Below are 25592 nucleotides of genomic sequence, written 5' to 3'. Positions count from 1 at the left end.
GGTCACCCAGTCAAGAAAGGGTGGAGTTAAGAGGGCGATTTGAGTTTCCCTGATCCTAAAACGACATTCTTTCCAATTATCTTAGTCATTAGTGCTGTCTGTCAAAGAATTCCAGTTCTGACCACTCAGGGCCAATAGGACGACTGCACTTCCTGGCTTCTTGTGATTGGGTGGGGCTTGGAGACTGGTTCTGGCCCAGGCATTGCGAGTAGAAGTGAAGAGTCTTACTTCCAGGCCCAAGCATTTAATGGCAAAACCCTCCAGGGGCCTCTTTTCCCTCTGCCATGGCACCAGCAAAGTTTGAATCCCTGAGTGACTATGATGAGCAGACCCTCTCATCCCACCCCCGACCAACCCACAGTGGGCACGTAGCATGAACAAGAAATAAACTTTGCTGTTTGGAGTCACTGAGGTTGTGGGAGGAGGGAATTCAAACTCCTGACTGATGTACCTCTAAAGAGAAGATGATGGAGCAAAGAGTGAGGGGGGTGTGGAGGCTGCCCCGAGAGTGGCTCTGCTTCTGTCCTACGGCAACATAAGGCATGGCAGGCACTCACCTTCACCTCAGCTACCTGGCTCCATGGTGTCTGCATAATGGCAGACGTCTATTTCAGGACACAATTGGATAGAATAAGGACCAGAGGGTCCGAAGGCTATACTCAGAGGCGGGCTGTGAACCCCACCACCTCATTCAGTCTGAACACTCCCTGCTTTAAAATAGCAGAGAGCACAAACAGAGCAGGAGCAGTGTTATCCCTTCCCAAGCCTTTTCCAACACACACAGCACAGCAAGAGGCTTTTGAAAGAGGTTTAAATGGAGCAGCATCTTCACATCAGAGCAGCTTGTCACGGAGGAGCCTTGGAGGCTGGAATGGGCATTTGCTAGGTCAGTCTCCCTTCAGCTGGGCTGGGGACTGGTTCACACAGGGTTGGGGTGTCAAGATTTGGGACAATTGGGGAGGGACCGAAGCATAGATTATCATGTAACCCAAGTATCGGCCTCCCGCACATTCTTCCATTGGGAAGGCAGAATTCTCTTCTGTACTGCCTGAGTCGTCAGCCCAACAGCTTGTTCCTCTGGCTGTTTGCTCTGTGCTGCCCTCCATACCACTGAGCAACAGCACTGTCTCTCTCACAGCTGCTCACCACTCACGACTGCCAGATGAACGCTAGTCCCTTGGTAGGCAGTTGCAATCTCCACACAGGCAAGAGCAGAGGTGCACCCCCCACTTATGGCTCTATTTAGTCCAAACCCCACCATCATACAGGGTCACATGGCTGCATCAGACTTTGCTCAAAGATCAGGTTATATCGCTGAGTCAAAAAAAGCAATATTTTCAACTACATACTAAATCTACTTTTTCCCGTGGTCCCAGGAGAACCACTTTTCCTGCGGGAGTGACATGATGGACAGCCCCAGCTCCTAATTTTGCTTCTTTGTCCTCAAGTCCAAGTTTTTTTGGGAGTGATTCTTTCTTCAGCCTTCCACCTGTGAATTTGTACCCACCTTTCAGAAAACCCCACGGTAGGGGCTGATCTCACCCAAGAACTCTGCTCCCTGTTCCTCTCCACCCAGCAGCAGCTTTCCCTTAGCCTAAATTAGTCAGTCTACAAACACACCCAGGGGCAGGGAGGGATACTAGTACCATCTTCCAAGCTAGATTTAGGTACTTTAAGTGAAAAAAAAAAAAAATACAGAGAAGCTCTTCCTCAGCCTCATCTGTTTTTGGTTTCCACCCGTGATAGCCTTGGAAGAATTGCTTCTGTTGCTAAATAAAGTTGAAACATCACTGACCTGTCCAGCTGCCCCCGCCCCTCATTTTACAGATGTAACAAACTGAGCTCAAAGGCCTTGCCACTAATCGAGTACCCTTGAGGTACTCAAGAATCCTAAAAGCAAATGTGCTTGAAAGAAAGAATAAAAAGATGCAAGCTCACATTGAAGGTCTAAGTCTTCCAAGGGAATGGACATTGAAAGTTCAGGAAAGAGAGAAGATAAAGGCCCGGAGGTGGTAGTGAAGGAATGGTTCATTGAGAAGAAGCTAAAAGAATGAAAAATAAAAATAGATTTCTGTGACTTCACACTTCTGTCTAGGATGGGTTCTGCTGTTGGCTATGAGCATTTCTCCTGGGACATTAGGTAGGGGGACGCTTAGTCAGAGTCAGTGAGAATGGGACAGTTGAATAGACCCCCCAAACATTCAATTATCTATAAATTCTAATTTGCTGCCCTGATTTTTATTCCAAGCCTACCTCACTGAGAGTCCTATAACAAAAGGCTGAAGTGATTGAGGCACAGGGCAGGATGCTGCCTGAACCCTGGGGCCACTGCATCTGAAATGTATATCATATATGGGCAGTTATAGAGAAAATTGTATCTGTTATGCTTGTTTAGCTGCAAGCAGTGAACACCGACCCTGCCTAACTTAAGTAGAAATGGGATTTATTGTAAGGACATCAGGTAGCTTATAAAAACAAAAGGGAGAAACAACCCAAATGTCCATCAACAGAAGAATGGATAAATAAAATGTACTATATCCATATAATGGAATATCATTCAGCCACAAAAGGAATGAAGTACTGACACGTGCTACAACGTGGACAAAGCTTGAAAACATGCAAAGTGAAAGAATCCAGTTACAAAAGACCACATGTTGTATGATTCCATTCATATGAAATGTCCAGAAGAGAGAAAGCTATAGAGACAGAAAGTAGATTAGTGGTTGACTAGGGCTGGAGAGCTGCGGGGAAATGGAGAGTGACTGCTAATGGGTACAGAGTTTCTTTTTGGGGTGTCGAAAATGTTCTAAAATTGATTGTGGTGATGGTTGCAAGACTGTGAATATATGAAAAGTCATTGAATTGTATAGTATATGAATTACAGCTCAATAAAACTGTAATATGTATTTTTTAAAAGATTACATTGAAAACCTTCAAAAAATAAAAAGGGAGTGTGGAGATCCTAGCTGAGGAATACTCAAGACCTAGGACACTCTAGACGGTGCCTCCCATGGATTGAATGACGTTCAGCCACTCTTGTCCTGACGTTCGCTTATTCCACTCGAGATGCAAAGCCCCAGGAGAGCACCTTATTGACTTGTTTGGGGATTTGTAGTCTAAACAAGACTACATTGAATGGAAAACAGGTAATTGCCAAAAGGAAATCAAGGGGCTGTAACCAAAGGAGGGAAAATGGATGTGAGAGGCCAAAATCAGTGCACTCTCGCTCCAGGTATGTCCAGAGCCCGGTTTGGTATACCATGAGAGACTCCTTCTCTTGGAATTCATCCGTCTAGACTTATCACAGCCCAAATATTTTTCCTCCCCAGTCTTCTCACAAGTATTTGCAGCGGTGTCTAATACCAAAGCAAGCTGACCTTGGCCCGAACTCTGCAGCCATCTGACCCCCCCTCCCCCAATTCCTTTTACAGGTTTATAAGGATGGCATTCTGGTGTTTCTTAGCATAAAGCAGCAGGTGTAACTGGGCTCAAACAAATCCATCTTCAGTTTCTTCAGTTATCCTTTGTGTCACCTCTAGAAATTTTCTTTATGTACAGGAGAAACTTACATAAAATATAATTTGTATGCATTATTTAACTGGTACCTAGTACCATTTTCTCCCACATTTTAAAATTTTTCTAGTCTAATAACATCACTCTTGTCTCTACTTATCTAGTATATTTAAACGTCTTTTAACCTGAAATGCAAGGAAATATCCAAGACAGAGGAGAAGGAAGTGAAAATTTTTCACCACATTTCTACATCTTCCTACTCTAGCCTCTTTCACAAATTTTAAAGATTGAAAACAGTTAAAGGTTGTTGAAAGAGGCACCATTATGGACTGAATGATTGTGCCCCCCCAAATTCGTATGTTGAAGCCCTAACCCCCAATGGGATGGTATTTTTTGGTGAGGCTTTGGGGAGATAATTACGGTTAGATGAGGTCACGAGGGTGGGGCTCTGGTCTGATGGGATTAGTGCCCTTATAAGACACCAAAGAGCACTCGCTCTCGCTCTCTTTCTCTGTCTGGCACATGCACACAAAGAAGATGTCATGTGAACACGTAGCAAGATGGCGGCCACCTACAAGCCAAGAGAAGAGGGCTCAGAATGAAACCTACCTTGCCAGAACCTTGATCTTGGACTTTCCAGCCTTCAGAATTGTGAGAATATAAATTCCTGTTATTTAAGCCACCCTGTCTGTGGTATTCTGTTATGGCAGCCAGAGCAGACTAAGATAGGCACTGAATTGTACCTATGTGTTTATATATCCACATGGTATTCTACAAGCTGTTCAGCTATATCATTCTCTTGTAAATGTTAAATGACAATTATTTATAGATTTCTGACTTTACCACCATCCCATTCTTCATCAGATCCCTATTGTTCACTTTCATAGCATCTCTGTATTTCTTCTTGGTTGTTCTTACACCAATTTATTTAACTACTTGCTCAACATCTGTTTATCCTGCTAGACTGTAAGCCACATGAGGGCAGCACCTCTCTCTGTCCTGCACTCTACTGTAGCTTCACAGCTTATCACAGTAGACACTGAGAAATAGTTGTTGAATGTTTAAATGAATGAATGAATCCTGATGCTACTGAATATTATGGATTAGTAACTTCTCTTGCTTGGTTGTTTTAGTAAAGGATTCTATTGTAGACTTTCGAAGAGCCTCATGGAGTTGTAACATTTGGTCTTCAGTTCAGGGATGCCCTTATTGGAAATCTGGCTTTTCCAACCATAAGGCCAAACTTGTAAATGGCTGTCCACATCATGGCCACCACCCAACTAAAGCTGAAAGGCCTAGGAGAAAAATCATTAGCCTCTGGTGTATAACACATGTGTGGCTAAATGGTGACTGTCTTAGTTTGTTCCCTTGAGAGCAGAGCCAAGAGAGGGACTCGGGTTCAGGGAGGTTATTCCAAAGAAGCAAGAGTGAGGGACAGGGAGATGAGAGAAGGAAGGAGAAAAAGCCAACATAGGGTTGTATTGTTCAAGTTGCTGCTGTAGACAACAGAGGCTTGATTAAGCTGCAACCTTGGAAAGCACCCAGAATTGTCTCTTAAAGGATGGGACACCAGGTCACTTATCCACCAGCTTCTGTCTCTTGTTGGCCAAGGATCACCCCAGAACCATTTACTCCCCTTACTTCCAAGCTACCATTGGGTAAAGACTTCAAGGGTTTTGGAGAAGGCTCCGAGGCCGAAGGGAGAAAGAGACACAGTGCAGTTTTGAAATGGGACACAGGCCAGATGAGTCTACACTTGCAGGAACCATACCTGTGCCTGGAACCAGAGGTGGGATATCACAAGTGTTTGCTACCATGGCGAGCATCAGCTCAGCGTTTTTCTTTTGCAGTAACACAATTCCTTCATTCTTCATCTCAGGCTTAAGTTGATGATAGCCTTGTTCTCTAGGCCATGAGCACACTTGGCATGGAGGGATGGAACAGTGAGTGGGCTCATTAGTAGCCAGTTAGGACTCCTCAAAGGAGTAGTAAAACTGTCGGTCATTTCTCCTGACCCTCCAAGCAGAGCTCCCGAGGTACATTCCCCTCTATGTGCTTGCATGTCCCATGTGTTTCTCTTATTCATTTCTGATTCTGCGAGTGAGTCTCTAAGCCTAACAGGTCCTTGTGAGCAGCTGTAGTGGTGGATTTGTTTCGAAGAGCAACCAGTGCAGCCTAGATCAGGGGAAATTTAACAGAGACTCTCTGATGTTGGGGCTGCAGCCACTGTTGCTGCTGATGAAAGTGGAGATGGTGATGGTAATGTTGGAAATAGTGATAAGATGACTCTGGCCTGATGTCACTTGTTGTGATGTTTTGAACCTCGGCAGGTTGAGTTAGGATGGTTGAGGATTTATGCTTGACTTATTTTCCATCCTTTCTACAAGGTTCTCTCATACTACACTGCTCCCTGAGGGCCATCTCTGCATCACCCATCCTCATGCTTGGTATAGGGCAGATGCTTGGTACATGGTTTTTGTTTAATTATCAACTAATTAATTAATTAGTGATCTTTTTGACCTAAGCATTATTTTCACAACTGTGTTGTCCCTGTTTTCATCCTCATAGTTCTCCAAACATTAAGCCCTGTTTAAAAGCCTAGGGTGTGCCATTAGTAACTGTATGAGTCTGCTCGGGCTGCCATAACAAAACAGCACAGGCAAGTGGTTTAAACCACAGACATTTATGTTCTTACAGTTCTGGAGGCTGGAAGTCTAAGATCAAGGTGCCAACAGGGCTAGTGTATGGTTAGAGCTCTCTTCCTGGCTTGCAGTCAGCAGTCTTTTCACTGTCTCCTCACATGGCCTTTCCTCTGTGAGCATGCCCAGAAAGAGAGAGAGCTCTGCTGTCTCTTCCTCTTCTTATAAGGACACTAGTCCTATTGGATTAGGGCCCCACCCTCATGACCTCATTTAAGCTTTATTACCTCCTTAAATGCCCTCTCTCCAATATAGTCGCATTGGGGGGTTAGGTATTCAACATATGAATTTTGAAGCAACATAATTCAGATCATAACAATAAGCAAATGTAATAAGCTCACTCTATTTTTTTTATTTTTATTTTTTGTGTGTGTGAGGAAGATCAGCCCTGAGCTAACATCCGTGCTAATCCTCCTCTTTTTGCTGGGGAAGACCGGCTCTGAGCTAACATCTATTGCCAATCCTCCTCCTTTTTTTTTTTTTTTTTTTCCCCAAAGCCCCAGTAGATAGTTGTATGTCATAGCTGCACATCCTTCTAGTTGCTGTATGTGGGACGCGGCCTCAGCATGGCCCGAGAAGCGGTGCGTCAGTGTACGCCCGGGATCCGAACCCGGGCCGCCAGCAGCGGAGCGCGCGCACTTAACTGCTAAGCCACGGGCTGGCCCTAAGCTCACTCTATTTTAAAGATACTGTTACTTACTCCTGTTGGAAAACAATGGGCTAGAATATGACTCACCTTCAGGGACCCCCGTCACAGATGATGAAGCAGGAGTCAGGGAAAGCTTGGGTTCCCCAACAGCTAACCCTGAGATGAGCATCCATGTGCAAGTGATTTATTAAGCAAGTCTCCGAGGAGACTGGTAAGCGTAAGCGAATGGGTGAACAGGGCAAGGAAGGAGAAGAAGGAAAACAAATAATGCAAATCCGGGCAAAGTCCCTAGGAGGGCTGATCCCACAGCGGGTGTTAATTATACCTAGAGTTGTGCTGGCCTGGGGGCTGGGCTTTCCTACTCCAGAACTTGTTAGTCATCAGATAAGGGCCTGCCTTGGGGACATAAATTTCCAGGCATTTCCAGTTCTCTGCACCCAAGAAAATCCTTCAAAGAAGAGACAAGTATTTCCAGTGGAGAAAGCACACTTAACCCAGGGGAGGGTGCACAGAAGTGGTCAAGGGGACCCATCAACATAGGAATAAAATATACAGTCTATTTAGGGTTGGAAGAGCAGTCAGCACAGGAACCAGCGTTCTGGGCGCTGCTCAGTCACCCCTGCCAGCCGTGCTCTCAGATTGAAGGCACGCAGTCATTTGCCAACACTTTTCCTTCCCAAAGAGAACATAGGAAAGCCCTAGTGCTTAGCAATGGAGAGCCACACACTTCATGAGTAGAAACCTCAAAAGGTTGTGCCCTCATAGACCCCTGAAAAATAAAAAAAATAAAAAACTGCATGGACTGGAGTCCAGCACACCTAAGTTGGATCCTGGATCTACAACTTAGTAGTTGTGCGACCTTAAGCAAGTGACGCCATCACTCAAGTAACCAAATCCAACTAATTCTAAATGTCGTCTATAAGATGGGGACATCGGATAAATAAAGATGCCAGGAAATTACCCTGCACTTAGGAAGACTTCAGAAATATTAGTTTCTCCTTCCACCCTCGTCTTTTCTTCCTTATGTGTAATCACATGCCTGCTTCTGGAAACATCTGAAGGCAACTCTGCCTCCTCCTGTCTCTCTTTTGGTCTAAAGTTTTTAGCACTTTGGGGAGAGAGGGTTTTATGATCTGATGATGAGTTTTCCTTCCATGTTTTCTGGTCCTTTACTGAGAAGGGAGGAGATTCACACTCTTTTATGACTAAGACATACTGAAGGGATGGACCCTAATTGTACTTTGGTGGAGGAAAGGGAAAGACAACCCAGGCACGGCATAGCAGGATGGCTCCCAACTAAACAAGAGGCAGCCTGAGGGTGATCAGTGTGCTGCATGGTGAATTTAATCATTCATTCATTCATTCCATTTTATCTAGTACTTGCTTAGTGCTAGGCAGGAAACAAGACCAAGACTGGGAACCTGCCCTACAGGACATTTCTCTCCTTTAGGAACCAAAGAAAGGGGAAGGAGGTGTAGAAACAGAAGATTGGTGGGAACCAAAAGCAAATATTTGGTGTTTGATAATTTGCAGTAAACTCTAGCCAACAACTACTGCCATCCAGTGACTTTTGTGGGTTTCTTTAAGAGGAGAGGGGATGTGGAAGAAGGATTGGGGAACATCAAATTTGTAACAGGAGAACATACAAGCCCTCAATCCTGCTTTCCTCTTTCCTCTTACCCCTCCATGCCTTCCCGCTGGATCTGGGCTTGCCCAGGAGTGACTGAAGAGGCAGGGGAGCATGGCAGAGAGAACATACGCCTTGGATTTGCATCTAAATAGCCCCAAAGCTATTTCTTTAAATCTTACTATATTACTTACCTCTCTGTGGGTTTGGACAAGCCATGGTTTCTCTAAGATCAGTTTGCTCATCTACACTGGGTGTAAGACTCAGGGATAACACAGAGCAAGTGCATGAAGTATAGTAATAGCCACCTCACAAATGGAGGCTCTTTCATTATTCTCACCGCCACCACCTCCACGGCTACTGCTGCCACCTGACTCCTCCTGCCCACTTCCAATACCCAAAGGTAGCTGATAACTAGAGGTCTGGGTTTGGTCCTTTCCCGGCCCAGACACTCCCAGGCATACTGCTCTTACAGCTCCATTGAGAGAGAGGAGAGGGGAGGCAGGATAAAAACAGCCTGAATATGGAGAGCAATGGGCAACCAGGAGGAAGGGAGAGAAGAAGGGAAAAACTTGGTGAAGTAGAGAGGACAGCAGGGAAAAATGAGAAAAGAGGAAGGAGGAAAGGAGGAAAAGAAGTTGAGTCCCTCACCACCATTTTCTCACAAAGCTTCAGCCTCTTCTGATGAATGAAGGAGCTTCTTTCTTCCGTAAGTCCAACTCCAGACCCGTCTTAGACCCTTCCCAGTTCCTCTGCTCTCAGGAAGCCAGGCTGAAGGCACTGATGGGGCCTCCCAAAGGCTGCCTTCCCTGAAAGAGCCAACTTAAGATAAATTCAGGAGAGCACACAGAAAAGATTTCTAACTACCCCCAGGGAGAAGGGTTGAAAAGAGAAGACTATGGGGATAGACATGTGAGGATCTTTCATTTGGATGAGGGATTGGATATTCTAAAAAGTTGACCCATCTGGAACCATCACAGGGTTCTAGAACATATTTGGACTCTTTAGCATAAGGAAGATGTGAAACCATCTAAGCTGTCCTCAGGTAGAGCGGGCCACCTCCATCAGGAGTGAAACATTCATCAGTAGACATGCTAGAGCATAAGCTTAGTGAGAATCTGGTGAGGGATGGCATTCAAGATTTTAAGAGTCCCTTCTGATTTGAACATCCATGGCAGTAAAAAATAAAAGGCTAAAATTACTGTCCAAAATGTTTTCCATAGTGGGTATGTATGTTAGGGAGAGTGGGGAGGAAAATGTCATCGTAGGTTCGAGATTCAAACCCAAAATATATTCATACTCACTATGAGTCTTATAGTGTTAGATATTTTCACCTACATTAAGTTGACATTTATCCAGGGTCCTGCCACTTCCACACTAACTTCTTTTGGGTGGACTGTGAGCTGGGTCTGGTCCCATAATGAACGCCATTGACCCAGTGCTGGGAAACCACATGTTAGAAACTTCCAGGGGAGCCTTCTGTGAGCAGCGAGCAGATCTGTGCACATCCCACCTTTGCTAAACGAGAGAACACTGGAGGCCTTTGTTCCTAACAAGTGCAGTGCCCAGAGCAACTCATCAGAGCAGACCAGGGCAAAACCAAGAAGCAGAGAACTGCAACTGCTTCATCTCCCTCTTGTGGAGCCCTTCCTTCCTCTGCCATCCCCTTTCTGGGTGTATACCAGTGACTTCTTCATTGCCATCATTACCCTCACAACCCTGGTACATGCTTCAGGGTTGTTCACCAATATTTTGGCATCAGAATACTATTATGTCTTAGTCTTGTTATCCTTATTTTATAGCTAAAGAAATGGAGCCTCAGACTCAAAGTCACATGGATGGTACGTGAATGCTGGGCAACCAGCAATGAATCATCCTGCCTGGGGGCAGCCTGAACCTGATCCACTTGGATTGGCCCACCAGTAGAGCCTCCCAAGTTTCTGGCCTTTTCCTCTCCCACTCATCCCCTACTTCCCCCAAAAAAAACTTACCTATCCTTTCTGTGACTCCATCAGAGCCCTGCTCTTGAGACTAGCAGAGAGAACACTGCCATGAAGAGCGAGTGTCTGGGTCCAGGAGGACCTGAGTCCCAGTCCCAGCTCAGCCTTCACCAGCTGTGTGACCTTACACCAAGTACTTAACCTCTCTAAGCCATGGTTTCCTCACCTGCAAATGGGACTAATAATAGCACCTCCTTCAGAAAGCTGTTGTCAGACTAAATAAAATAACATGTATAAAATATTTAGCCCAGCGCCTGACGCACACTCTGGTCGCCGGTACTGTCTGTGCTAATAGATTCCAGTGATGGAGGTTTGCCTTTGGACAAGATCCTCCTACAGACAGAGCTCTCACCCACTGTGGGAAGGGTGGGAGGGAGCCTGGGAGAGGGGAGGCTGCAGGGCTCTGGGCGCGCAGCAGGGTGGTGTGGGGTCCCGGCAGCAGAGCCGTGCTGGGCTGGGCTGGCCCTGGCGTCCAGTCTAACGATGTCTCACCTGTCATCTGCAGCCTTCCTTGTGGCCAAGCCACTGCTCATTAGCACTTCACCTGAGCTCAGACAGGGACGGAAACAGGTCTAAGTCCTGTCCATCCCGGCACTTCCTAGCGAAAAAAGAAAGCCCAGAACTAGTCAAAGTTGAGTTGAAGTTGAAGGGCCCGCGGTTACACTGAGGTGTGTGTACTCTCTCCCTCCAGTCTTGGGTATTTGAGTGGATGTTAAATTTGACAGTTTTGACACACGCACTTGACCCGGCCTGAGAAGCCTTGTCTTCAGGAGTCCTGAAGGACACCCTGGGATTTGAAGAGTTTCTTTTCTCTTGCAGCTGCCTGAGCCCTCAGACAAAGGCTGCACATCTTAGCATAAAGCATAAGGCCAGGAATTTGCACACGTGGATTCTGGCATCAGCTCCCCCCTTTATTCTGTCTGCCTCTACATTCCCATCTCAGAAATGGGCAGCATGCTGCCCCTCACAAGGAGAGAGGGTTAGCATATTCATATACACTCAGCACTCAGCCTTTATTCTGCAAATATTTATTGAGCTTTATGCTATGTCCGAGGCACTGCTATGTACCAGGAATATTATAAACAACAGTACTGGTACTACTACTGGGAATAATAGTTACTATGAACCCAGCACTCAGTGAATGGTTGCTCTGTGTGCCAGGCCCTATTTGGCTCATCTCTCTTAATCCTCGCAACTACCCTGTAAAGTAGATGTTATTATTATCTCTATTTTTCAGATATAGAAACTGAAGCATAAGAAGTGTATGCAACTTGCCCACTAAGGGTGGGCCCATGGAATACAGAGATAATGGGGCACATCACTTGACTATAAGAGGCACAGAGGCTAGGGCGATTCTTAGGCATATGAACAAAAAATTACAACATAATGTGATTTGTGCTGTAACAGAAACAATAATAGGATAAAGTTGTTCTGAGAACAAAGAGAAGGGAGGTGTCCATTTTGCCTATTGAGGTGGGTGGGGAGGGTAAGGTCAGGAGAGAGTCACAGGGTCAGAGACGTTGGACTGGACATAGAGGGACCTTTCCCTTCTATAAAGGATTTGAGACATCTTACCATAAATGACAAGTATAAAATAAAGTCAGGGAAATAACAGAGGGGTAGAAAAATCAAGATCAAGCAAGGAAGAAGAAAATTAAGTTTCTGTCTCTTTTTCTGTTATGATATTTCCTGAAAACAGCCATAAGGTGTTTTCACACAGATGATACAACATACGTGAAATGCCTTTTTGAGAGGTTACGGAAGAAACCTCAGTGAGACCAATGGTCCTCCAGAGCAATCCAAACTGAGGTCCACCAGAGATCCCTCACTACCTGTGCGTCAGGAGGGATGGGCTATGTGGATTTGGATGGTCTGGATCAAAACAAAACAAAACAAAACAAAAATCACAACGACAAAAAAATCTGAGGCCCAAATCTAAAGTCAGCAAGGGAGAAGCCTCTAGTTGCAGGCGTAGAGCTGGATGGAGCTTCCTCTCAAACAGGCAACCCCTGTGGCTTACACCAAGGAAAGAAGCAGCAGAGATATATTTAACAGCAGTTTATAATTCTCCTGGGAAATACCAGGAAGTCAGAAAGCGGTTAACATAATGATTGAGAATCAGCAAAGGAGAGTCAGATGTGACTCTGAGTTTCCCGGCAACCATGTCAAAAAGGAAAAGATGATCAGTTATATACATCTAGTTATTAGAAAGATAGAGTTTTGCCAGTGCTGCAGAGGAGACCATGATCTTCTCATTGTCAAATTCTAAAATAACTTTATTGCACGGTGAAGATAAATTATGTAGAAGGCAGTGACTGACAGTTTTATAGAAAATGCAGGTGTAGAGAGGTGGTTTTAATATGACTTTTAAAATTGGCCCTTGATGAAGCTGGAGGTATAACACTAAAGCAAAACTCAGGGGCAGGATTTAGGAGAGGATCTGCATAGCACTTAATACTCCTGAAAGACGAGCTGTAATTGCATGCAAAGCATCACTATACACGCTCACACATATATCCTTGCAAAATAGCTCAGACTAATTTAATATTAATGTGTTTTAGCAATGCAAGTATGCTGATATTAATCAAGTATATTAAATCCTAATTGTACAATAGCTTTGCTTGTGTACAGTTTCGCCCTCGGCCATGGGACATTTATTCTCTGTAACCTTCGATTACATTCAGCAAACAGTGACTGAGCCCCTCCTATGTGTCAGGCACTGTGCTAAGTACTCGTGATGCAGAGGTATTAGAGACTCTGTCCTTGACCTCAAAGGCTAGGAGAGGCTATAACAATAAATAGGCAAGGAGGGCTCTAAGGAGGTAAGCAGTGGAAGCTCTGGGGGCCCAAAGGAAGTAAACAAGACCTCTTGTCCATGAGTTGACAAGAGATCAGAGCAAGCTTTTTAAAGGTGATGACCTGTGGGCTGAGTCTCGAAAGATGCACAGGGGTTGGCCAAACCAAAGACTAGCAAGTGAGGGAGGATGTTGCAAGCAGAGGGAACACCAAGGGTCAAAGCAGTGTACTTGGATGGAACTGTGCGTCAGTTGACTGTAGTAGTGGTCTCATGCAGCTATGTGTGGTAAAAATGCATAGAACCAAACACACACACACGCCCACACGCCCACACGCCCACACACACACACACACACACACACACACTGGGCCTTCGTGTATGGTGGGACTGGTTTCAAAGACAAAGACTTGAAGCCTTAGGAACTATGGAGACACAGCAGCTCTCCATCCTTCCTGCGCGTGGCTGTCACTATTCAATCATGTTTGTGCTAATTACTGTGGCTCTGACCTTTAGAATATAACATTTCTAATCCAATTCTTCCCCAGAAAGGCTGCTGTTGGCAAAACACTCTTAGACAAATGTTGAGTGAAAAGAAATTGCAGCAGACAGGTAAAGATGAAATCCACACGTGGGCAGAGGTGTGGGAGGAGATGTAGTTTCCTGCTGTGTCCAGCCTAGAAGATATGTAATTGTTCTTCTTCCCTCTGGACATTTCTGACCAGTCACCTGATCCAGCTTTTCCTGACCCAGCTTCCAAGGTGTGGAGCCCAGAAAATTTCTCATCTTGTGTTTCCCTTTGTGATCTTGTGCAAGTCACTTAAATTCTGAGCTGCAGGTTCCTCATCTGAAAACCAAAGTAATACATGCCTGCTCATCTCCCACTGATGTGGGAGAAGCCAGGGAGTTATGGCTTCCAGAACCCTTCTACTTCTTTCAGTCTGATCACCTGAAGAAGCAGGTACAGTCTCATCCCCAACATTTGTCTAGCTCAAAATCTTCACCCTGTGACCTTGCTCTAATCTAGACTCTTGGAGCCCTGTCTAAGCCTGTCTTCTCTGAGACCAGGTGCCATCTTGCTTCTTCCAAAGGAAGCCGAGAGCTATCACTTTTGCCTCAATAACAATGAACTATCCTCAGATGTAAATAAAGCCATAGGCGTGTAAAACAAACAATATACATTTAAACACAAGAAATGGTGTCAAGGTGACATTCAGAACTGGAGTAACCTACAGCATACACAGTTTTCTGAGGAGGGAAGTCAAGAAGGAAATAAGGGGAAGGAAGGATCTCTGATCTAAGGACGATATTCTCAGAAATTTAGGGCTGGACTAATTCACCCAATGTGGGGCTATTGTCTCATTCCCAAAATACTCTGGGGATAGTGGTGTAATCTATGAGAATAATGAGCAGTTGAATATTTTAGCTTTACTGCTGCTGACCTCAGAGAAAACCCCCCGCAGCTCCCCCAGAACAGGCTGAATCAAACCTGGGAATGGAGCCACCTCCCTTGAGTTAACACAAATCTCTTAATGCCAGACTCATTAACAGCTCACCCCACTCCAGCCTCCACAGGGTTTTCTTCTTTTTTCCAACTAAACCTTTTCAGAGAGGAGGCAGGCCTTTCATATTTCTCCATATATAATACCCTTGCTGATTTGACAGATTCCTGCTCGGTCCTCTATGATGGAATCACAGGAGAGCTGCCTCATTAAAGGCTTTATCACAAGCTTTGTGATTATTCCTCAATGAATTTTTCTTCTTCCCATTTTCTTCCACTCTAAACCCAAGTGTTTCACGGCAGGCGTGTTCTGTTAGTGATGGAAATACCCCGCATTGTGTGTGAGGGGGCATGTTATGAAGATGAAGGCTGATAAGCCAGGAGAAGGCTTATCAAACCTAAAAACAGCAGTGGACGGTGGGCGTGGGCAGCTGCATGATAGTAGTGCTTTCCACTTTCTAATGATGCTTTGGACTCTCTGATGTGACTGTCTGTTGTGCATTCCCCAGGACACGGTGTGTTAGGGCACACAATGGAAATATAATAACTGCATTGTTTGTAATCCCCTGGGGGAAGAAGGGGAAAAAGAGCAGCAAAGAGGAGAACTAACATTTATGGAGTACCTCCTAAGCACCAGGAACTTTGCCTACATTATTTTATTTAGTTCTCAAAAGTGCTCTTTGATTGTGTTATGAGAAAAATAAGGAAAGAAAGTTTTCTAAGAGTTAAGTTGTCTCAAGCCAAGCCAGATGTGGGCAATGTAAGGCTAGCCTGGGATGAGCTGCCTATTGCTAGAAAGACCATAAGTCCTTGAGGAGGAATGAGCATGGTGACAGCTGAGTTTCATAGACCTTATGGCCCCCAGGTGAGGAAAGACTGGAGACAAGGATGAGTTAGTGGACTATTGCAATAATCCAAGTCATATGGTCTTGAATTAAGATGGTAAAAAGTGAGGAATAGAGAAAAGGTAATATCAAGTTTCACTTAGGGGTAGAACTGAGAAGACAAAAACCAGGTCTGGGTGAGGAAAAGCAAGGCAGTGACAAGGGGCAGAAAGAGGGATGTTTGGAAACAGAGTTGGGCTGAGGGGAGAAGATTATTTTAGTATGATTCCAGTTGAGTGTGAAATATATATGGAGCATTGAGATTGAAGATCTGTAGGAAGTTGAGGGAAAAGTTAGGAATAGAAATTGAGGCTTGGAAGACTTCAGTGTAGAAGTCAGAGAGAGTGAAGAAATGGTAATCTTGTAGAAAGAGGAAGTGGGAGAATCGTAGATGAGTAAGACAGAAAATTGAAGGAAGAAGAGAAATCAACCAAGCAGAGAAAGAAAGAGTGTCTTATTTCCTAGGGCTGCTGTAACAAAGTGCTACAAACTGGGTGGCTTAAAACAACTGAAATTTATTGTCTCATAGTTCTGGAGGTTAGACATCTCCAGACTTGGTTCCTTCTGAGGATTCTGAGGGACAATCTATTCCAAGCCCTTCTCTTAGTTTCTGGTGACAACTGGCAATCCATGTCCTTCCTTGGCTTGTAGATGCCTCAGTCTCATCTCTGCCTCCATCTTCACTTGCCCTCCTCCCCTGTGGCTCTCTTCTTATGAGGACTTGGATCATATTGGATTAAGAGCCCACCCTACTCCATTATGAGCTCATCTTAACCTTAAGTAATTACATCTGCAGCAACCCTGTTTCCAAATAAGGTCACATTCTGAGGTCCTGGGGGTCAGGACTTCAACATGTCTTTTTGGAGGAGAGAATTCAACCCATAACGAAGAGTAATCCGAGAAAGTAGGTCAAGAACCAAAATATAGGGAGACGAGGAAACCACAATAAGAGAGGAGGAATTTTGAGAAAGGACAATTGGTCAATGGTTTTAGAAACCTATTGCAGTGCACGATGCCTTTCTTTTTTTTTTTTTTAATGATTTTATTTATTTTTTTCCCCCCCAAAGCCCCAGTAGATAGTTGTATGTCATAGCTGCACATCCTTCTAGTTGCTGTATAATGGGACGCGGCCTCAGCATGGCCGGAGAAGCCGTGCGTCGGTGCGTGCCTGGGATCTGAAACCCAGCCGCCAGCAGCAGAGCGCGCGCACTTAACTGCTAAGCCATGGGGCCGGCCCCACGATGCCTTTCTGATGACAGACGATGAGCCCTTGCCTCATAAGCACTGGGTCCAGTTTCATGGTGGGAATTCAATATTTGATGTTGAAATGTTATTTATTCATTGATTGATAAGGAGCAAGGTTGAGCAGAACAAATGGGAAAATAAAAAATAATAAAATTTAGATGTGGCAAGATTATTCATGACCAGGTTCAATAGTATGACAAAGGAAGAGAGGTCAGATTGCTGAGGTTTTAGGAGCCAGATAATAAAGAAATGGATCCTTCCTGTCATTGTGCTGCCAGTTGCTCCTTCCCACTCTTCCAAGCATCTCAGATGCATGGTTTTACCACAGCCCCCGGCTCCATTTTATCCCCCTCAAAATGATCTCAGGGTTTTTCCCCCACTATACACTCTTATCTTAAAATTTCACCACATCCAATTGGCTTTTTCAGTTATCATTCTCTTTGCTCTCCAAAAGAGTAGGAGATAAAAGTACATATTTATACACACGCATAAATACATATTTATTTGTTCATTCAAAAAAAGTTTACCATCTACTGTAAGTCAGATATATGTTCTATGAATACTCTCAAGGAGGTTACATTTAGTTGAGGAAGACAGGAAATAGTCCAGTAGTTAAGTAGCTAAGATAATGTTACAAGTGAGGATGAAGAGCTTCATGTGTGGAATCCATGTCTTAGGGTTCTCAATGTTTTTCCTTTTTATGATAGTTTTTTTCCCCCAAAGTCACTGATAATTGCACCACCTAAAGGAAATCAGTGTTCACAATTTAGTATCCTCTCCATCCCTTTGTTGCAGAAACGTCTGAAAAGCAGATATATATATCCATAGGCTTTTCTCCATTGTGAAAGTGGGAAGTGGGCGGAATTTGTGCCTGGATTCTTGCTTCCAGCACTACCTTTCCATTAGGTAGGCTACACACACTGGAGGCCTGAGATTCTAACCAGAAAGCTGAAATCTAAAAGACATGTGGAGCCAGCATCTTTCTCCTCCTCCTCTACCCATCCTCTTCCCCTTCCTCATCCTTTTTCTTCTCCACTTCCTCCCCACACTCAGTCTAGATCCACGTCTCTGGGAAGGACCAGAGCACAGACAGGCATCAGCATCCATTTCCTTCTAGCACTTCCCTTCCTCTTGTAATGACTCATTAATCTACACTAATGATTTTGGAAAAGGTTCAGAGATACTGCGAGCCAGCCCCCAACAGGGTAAGACCTGCGTACGGACAGAAGAGAAAATCAGATGTGGATGCTAAAAGGTCATTTGCAGGCTGGCTCCCTGGACAGTGCTGGCCACAGAGCGGACACTCGGAGAGGGAGGGCCTGGGGTCCAGGCAGCGCAGCAGCTTCAGGGAGGCTCAACTCTCTCTCCACCTCTCCCTCTGCCCATTCCTCTCCCTCAAGCAACCACCCTCCTCCCCTCCCACAGACCCTCGGAGGGGCAGTGCTTACTTGCTGCCTAACCTACCCTTATGCTTAATCCAAGCCTACCAAACTAGAAGTTATGGAATTTAGATATAGCTTCTTTATCTCCCTCCCCATCCCACCAATCCCTTTCTTCCTCCATCTTCGCCGTTTCAGAAAGTAGTACAACCATCCACAAAATTTCTATTTCATTTCTGCTCCTTGCTTTTTCCCTTTCTGCTTGAAGACATTTGTTAAATTTGCTTTTAAATTTACATACATTAAAAGTGGCTTTTGGTGGAAATGTTGCTGGAAAAATACTCAACAATAAAGGGAATGGAGTACTGAAGTACACAATGGCATGGATGAATCTCAAAGGCATTATGCTGAGTGAGTGAAGCCGGTCTCAACAGGTTATATACTTATGATTCCATTAATATGACATCCTGGAAAAGGTCAAACTATAGGGACAAACAGATCAGTGGTTGCTAGGGTTTCAGGGTTAGGATGTACCATGATGTGTTTATCGATTCACTCACTGAAGGACATTTAGGGTACAAGCTTTGTTTGGACATAAGTTTTTATTTCTCTTGTGTAAATACCTAGGAGTGGGATTTCTGGGTCATCTGGTATATTTATGTTTAATTTTATAAGTTAAACCAATAACTTAGATTGGCTTTTATAAATCAATAAGCCAAACTATTTTCCCAAGTGGCTGTCATCCATTCAATTTTTAAAGTCAAAACCTAGAAATCATTCTCGATCACTCTCTGTAATTCCCCACATTCACTCTATCTGCAAGTCTTCATGGTTCTACGTCCAAACTCTAGCTTTAAATGTCCATTTCCATCCCTCTTCACTGCCACCATCTCGACATAAGTCATCATTATCTCTTGCCTGGGCTACTGCAAGACTGCCTACACATCTCCCACATCCTCTCTGCCCTCTCCCCCTACAGCCCATTTGCCACAAGGCAGCCAAAGTGGTTCTTTTATGACATTAATGGGATCAGGTAACTCCCCACTTCAAGCCCTCCGCTGACGTTGCACTGCACTTGACCTTCAGAGCACTCGGTGCTCTGGCCCCAGCTTACAGCTCAGCCATCTTTCCACTCCCCTCTGCAATTTCTCTGCTGCAGTCAACTGGCCTTCTGTACGTTCCAAACAAGCCAACTTCTCCCTCCCCAGGGCCTGTGGACAAGCTGCCTACTCTGTGGAATGCTCTTCTCTGGGCTATGTGCGTGTTGGCTCCTTTGCACCCTCGTTTATGGGCCACCTTCTCAGAGGGCCTTCATATCTATCAGGGCACTTATCCAAATGGGTTATTTTTATATTAACTTGTTGTCTGTGTCTTTCCAACTAAAACAGGAGCACCTTTAAGGCAGAGATCTCATTGGGCTTTCACTAGTACTGGGACAGTTCCTGGGACATAGTGGGTGTTTTAAGAATAGTCAAGGAATGAATGAATGAATTAATGCAAGGATGACAGCCTATACCACTTATTAGAAAACTAAAGGAGAGGGAGTTGTGGGGCTTTGGTATAGGGTAACAGTCCTTACCTCATAAGGTTAGGATCAGATGAGCCAATGCATGTAAAACCCTTGTAACAGTGCCTGGCACATAGTGGACATGATATAAGTCTGAGTTTAAAAAACAGTAGTGGCAAAAGCAATCTTGTGAGAAAGGAGAGGTTTTAACCCTCTTAGGAGAACAAATCTCTTCATTCCTTCAACAAATATTTACTGAGTCTGCAATAAAGGAAGTGTGTGCACAAACGTACGCATCGCACCAAATGGCGTTCCTCATGAGAACAGAACACAGACCCTTCCAAGTTTGCTTCAAGAACAGCCCAGAAGTGATGGTTCTCCCCTCACCCTAGAGCTCCCTCTCCCTGACATCTCAACCTCCACAGAAACCGTGCATTCCTCCATTTTGAAGAGCATACCTCTGCAGCAGGGCACTGCACCGGGCACCGCTTGTGTCTGCAATGATGTACCACCTACAGACCCTTTGGTCATCAGGAAGCTCCTAGGAGTCTCTTTGCCCTCAAAACAATAAATATCGTTGTAAGATATTTTCCAAATCACCTTTGTCTTCGAGCTAACCCATTTTCTCCAACTGAGCATGAAGGATTGCAGTTTGACAGGAGAGACCCAAATATAGAAGTCCACACTGTCTTAACCACACCTTCACCCCCACTCACCTGCTCAAAGTATCGCAGCCTCTCCCAGTCTCCTACCCTCACTTTAGCAATTTAAAATTGTCATGGTCAGAAAAGCTCTTTGTAAATTTAAACCCATCACTCTCCCTTTTCAGTGATATTCTTTACCAGACAAATCGGGAAGGTGTCATTGTGCATGCAGGAGGCATTTATTAGATGCGTATTTTTAAAAAGTGAATGAGTGGGACAGAGAAGACTGGAGGGGAGGAGGGAGGATACATAAATGGCACCCAGGACCCCACCAGATCCACTTCTAATTTCTCATCATGCAGGACTGTACAAGTTCTGTTCTGCACAGAGACATCTGGCAGAAGGAGGCTTTTTGCTGACTGGGGCTATGACTACCCAGAGGAGTCCTCCTTTTCCTGATTCACGTAAAGGCACCAAGTGAGCTGGCAGCGGCTCCATGAACACCCTCCTTCACAGACAGAAATGAGCAGAAACTGGCCTGGGAGTGAGCAGAACTGAGTCTCAGCCTGGATTCTGCCTCTAAGTCAGACAAGACGCTTCTCTGGCTCCCGGCATCCACATCCATAAAATGATGAGTGTGGATGAGAGAGTTGTCTTTCACACATTTTGTTTTGTAGCTGCAGAGCCATGTACTCTGAAGAAATTGTTCTCAGGAGCCAATAAGTAAAGGGAATAACCTTGAGGATGTCCAGCTGGAGCTGGGTAGCAGCCTGCACCCTTGGTCACCACCATGGCCGTGCCACGCCCCTCCGCACATGGTTAAGAACCGCAGGAGTCAGTGTCTGCCTTTAACATTCTCTTTAGCACTATATTTCTGTGATTTTATTAGAACCCGCCAAGCAGAAAAATATCCCCTAGAGATTGTAGAGAGTTGCACACAAATGGAAATAATAAGACCCACAATTCCACTGTGTGGCTTGGCCATTCAACTAAGCGATGCTTTTCAAGGCTTTCTAGCAGACCCTCAGCTCCTGCCAGCTGTCACTCACCCGCTTCTCTTCTTTGAAACTTCTAGCTCTTTGCCTCCACCTGCGATCCTGTCCAGTTCTCTGCTGTGGCATATGTTCCCTCAATATTGGGAAATTCTTAAAAGAAGTGAGTCCCCCTGTCAGTTCCAGCTCCCTCAAGGGCCTATCTGTGAATCTCTGCCTAATTGAATATTCATGGTGACCAACTGAATATTTATCACGCCAAAAAAGCTCCATAATGCCACGTCTCCTCGCCTTTCTACACACAGTCTTTCTAATGCATGCAGCCTTCCCTGGGCTGTGGTGGATGTCCCTTTCCCTCCCTCCCAGTGCTGTCCCTGCCACTCATCTCTGTGCCATGCACTCCTCCCCCATTGCTGTTATCCCAACCCATCAATCCTTTACTGCCTCAAGTACTGCCTCGATCCTTAGCCTGCCTCAAGTCTTCCAGAGGAGCCTTCTCTGAGTTACACCCCCACCTATACAGACCACAGATACAACACAGGTTAAAACCCCTCTTGCAGAGCAGAAGCTTTCCATGAACTTCACGAGGCTAATTTCTGCATGAGGAAACCCAGTTTTCCATTGCCTTCCATAAAGATAGATGAGATACTGATGCTGAACAAAAGCAACATCATCAACAAAACAACTAGCATTTATTGAGCACTTACCATGTGTTAAGAATTGTCATCATTCTCCACAAGTCTTATCTTTCTTAGGTCAAACCAGTGAGTACCTCCTGGGCAATGATAGAACTTTCTCAGGCTTCAGTTTTCTCATCTGTAAAATGGAGAAAATATCTGCCTGTTGGGTTGTTACATGGATGAAATGATGGAAGGAAATAAGCCTTGCAAAGCTAGTCAGTTGGCACTGAGGGTAGTTCTTCCTCCTCTCACTTCATCACCCATTCTTCACTCCCCCTCCTCTGGGTTTGTTGTCAGGGAATAGAGAAGGCTAAATGACCCAAGGAGTGAGCTCTGAACCCTATAGAAACAGACACTAAAGGAGGAGCAGTTATTTCTGTGGCTGCCCTGTTGGGCGTAGCAGCCCATGTGCTAATGAGGATGGATAGGGCTGTGTGCTGGAAAGGATCTGTACGCCCAGAGGAGACTGAACCTCAGATGCAGACATTCATGATGGCCAGGATGAGGAGCCCCTCTCCAAACTGTCAGGCTAGACTAGGTCCCCTTGTTTGGTGTTAAAACCACCTTTGTGTCCTCGTACCAACTGGGCATCCACCAGCCCCAGATGTAGTGCCTTTTCCTGGCCCAGCCTCCGCTCCTGAGAAGCAAGATGGCACAACACTGCTCCTAGATTTAGACAGGCTCCATGTGGATCTGCCACTTACACTCTGGGTGGCCTTCGATTGGTCACCGAACCTCTCTGAGCCCTGATATCCCACTTGACAAATGGGCATAATCTCTGCCACATCATTGGGTTGATTGTGAGAATTAAATGGAGTCATGGGTTAAAAGACATTGTGAATACAAGACTCATTCCAAATGCTCCATCCTTCAGGAAGCCTTCCCTTACCCTCCTACACAGAATTAATCTTGTACTCCTCTGGATTGCCTCCCGAATATTAATGATGTGCTCCTGTGATAGCATTGCTCACAACCTGCCCTGGTTGATAAGGGCAGTGTCTGTTTGCCTGCTAGATCATAATCTCTACGGGGGCAGGCGGGCAGGATATGGATGTTATTCATCTTTACATTCACCACCATCTGCAGCACAGTGCCTGGCACATGGCAGATGCTCAGTAAGTGTCTAATGAATGAAAGAATGAAAGCCCCTTTCTGCCTGGACTCAACCTGCATATTACTTTTATGTGCTTTTAAGTATCAAGAGGCAAGAGAAGGAGATTTCTGTTAAGGTCCATACTCCCCAGCCTGGGGAACAGGCCCCAGTTGAGTGAGCTGGTGATATAAGTGGGAAATAACGGGGACAGTAGAGAGTCTGGATATGAAACACAGAGCCCAGCTCCTTCCCCCCATCATTTTCCTGTGTTCAGCCGCAGAACACTTCGAGGGAACTGGATAGTCTTCAAAGCAATTGTTTCTTGTCTCTGAAATTGCTTCCTTGTCTTCTGGGCAATTCCCTGAAACGGCTGCAGAGAGCCCCAGCTGTTTAATATCTAGCCTGCTGATAGGAGCGATTGCTCATCAAACCCCAGAACCCAAACTAACTCAAGAGGAACTGTGGACGGCCTCGGCCATAGAGGTCTCAGACAAATGGCTGCTGAGCGGATTGGCCAACATTAAGCAACAAACATGATTAAAGGCCAGCAAATAGGACCTGTGAGGAAAGGATGAAACCATCTGTTTGATTTATTGTGGGGGAGAACAAATAACAACGTACAAGTCTGTGGACATTTTCTCCAAGAAGGATGGTGATGCCCAACTCAATGAGGCCGGAACAGGAAGAGAAGGGCGTGAACTGCCGCATGAGAGATTTTGTCCAGACGTAGTAAGGAAGAACTTTCCCACTGCCTGGCAATCAGCACAGCCGGGCGCCAGGACAGTCTCCCAGAGCAGCTTTATAATCTGGTTTTCTTGATAAAAATCATGGACCCAAGTCTAGCAGAGAAACCCAACAATTTTTGCATCTGGGACTGAAAAGAAAGAGAATGATGAGCTTTTACACTTCTCCCTCCGGAGCAGATCCAGGACTCCTGGGTGATCCATCAGGCAGAGTGTGTGAGGAAGAGGGGCCAGAGAGACCCCCAGACATCTAGTCTTGACTCAGCAAAACCCACATCCGCTGACATGGGTCCTGCCATTGGCCCCGGAGCATGGGGGAGCCTGCAGAGGGGTGACAAGTCCCTGAGTGTCTCTTAATCAGCTACTGACTGACAAAGCCATAATCAATGGATTGTGACTGGGATAACAAGTGTGCTTACAACATAGAGGGATGTTTTTTCAGCATAGAGGTTTATCAATTAATTCATGAATGAATATCTCATGGTTTCTGTCTTCATCAGGAACTGTTAGTATCTCCAAAGAGTGTGTGTTGAATCTGTTAAAAATAAAAATACTTATATAGACATAAAAATCATCTTTTGATATACAGTTCAATAGAAAACACTTGTTTTAATATTTACTTAGGATGTGTTTTATAGTGAGGTATAGTAAGATACATAGACATGGAAATGACTATTATGGAAGAAGAAGATTTTATATTCATAGATCCCTAGAATCAGATGGCACGGCACGCCACGGAGGGGCACTGAAGGAAGCATCCAGGGTCAGTCAGGAAGCAAAGGAATCGAGGGAAAAACATGGTTAAGAGCCTTTATTGTGCCTTCTGCAGGAACTGGATAGAGTCAGGGCAGGGTAAACGGCTTAGGATTGGCTAGTTTGAATAATTTCAGTGTGCTTTGAGGCATCAGGGCTGACTCTAGTTGTCTGGTACCTAGCCCTGGAGTGATTAAGGCAGATGGGTAGTAGTCCAGAGTGTAAGAGACCCATGGAGGTGATAGGGGGAGGGAGGACTCTGATTGTTAGCTTGCATATGAAAGGCTTGCTCACAGGCAAGTCACTCACTATCTCTAGGAATTAGCTAACCTGGGAAGGGGCATACCTCCCCCAGTCAGCAAGGCCTCAGGTGCCAGTGCATCAAAAATACAATAAATAAGAAAATATACTTAATACAACTCTACATCCAAAAGTGTAAATAGGGACACAATTTACAGTTGCGTTGATGTTGGTAGACAATTGGAAATTAATGAACCCTAGAGAGATGCAAAAATATTTCAGGCAAAGCCATACAAAGGGGAGGAAAAAGACCAGCAAGTTTAGAGAAATCAGGCAAAGGGACAGAGAAGAGAGATTAAAGCTTGCCCATTCCTCCTGTCCCCTCCTTCCTTCTGCTTCCCCCTGGGTGGGGAGGGCAAAGTCAGTGTGAATCTATGATCTATAAAGCATGCCCTGGAGGCTGAATGGCTTATTCAGTTAGGAGGCATGCTAAGGATGCCACTAGTAAGAGTTTCTCCCCAATAGGCCAAGAGGTCTGTCTGTGTTCCAAGATCACAGATTCCAGTCTTAACACAGCTGTCTACTAAGTTTGTGTAGCCACTGGGAACAACAGATCTGGCAACTGCTGAACTTCCTCCCACCCCCCACC

The 25592-nt window shown here is 45.1% G+C and overlaps 1 protein-coding gene and 1 long non-coding RNA gene across 5 annotated transcripts in view; one reads left to right on the top strand and one right to left on the bottom strand.

The window, feature by feature from the left end:
- The window catches only part of LOC147914876 (uncharacterized), a 138440-nt gene that overhangs the window by 3102 nt on the left and 109746 nt on the right, over positions 1–25592 (bottom strand). The window contains exon 2 of the long non-coding RNA XR_015554621.1: positions 22142–22250. This is a non-coding gene — a long non-coding RNA (uncharacterized LOC147914876). The remainder of the gene's footprint in view (positions 1–22141; positions 22251–25592) is intronic.
- The window catches only part of SHISA6 (shisa family member 6), a 290024-nt gene that overhangs the window by 178477 nt on the left and 85955 nt on the right, over positions 1–25592 (top strand). The window lies entirely within an intron of this gene.

This window comes from Ceratotherium simum, chromosome 16 (genome assembly GCF_057802395.1).
Source record: "Ceratotherium simum simum isolate JZ-2026a chromosome 16, ASM5780239v1, whole genome shotgun sequence".
Lineage (NCBI taxonomy): Eukaryota > Metazoa > Chordata > Mammalia > Perissodactyla > Rhinocerotidae > Ceratotherium > Ceratotherium simum.
This window is presented reverse-complemented; position numbering and strand designations above follow the sequence as displayed.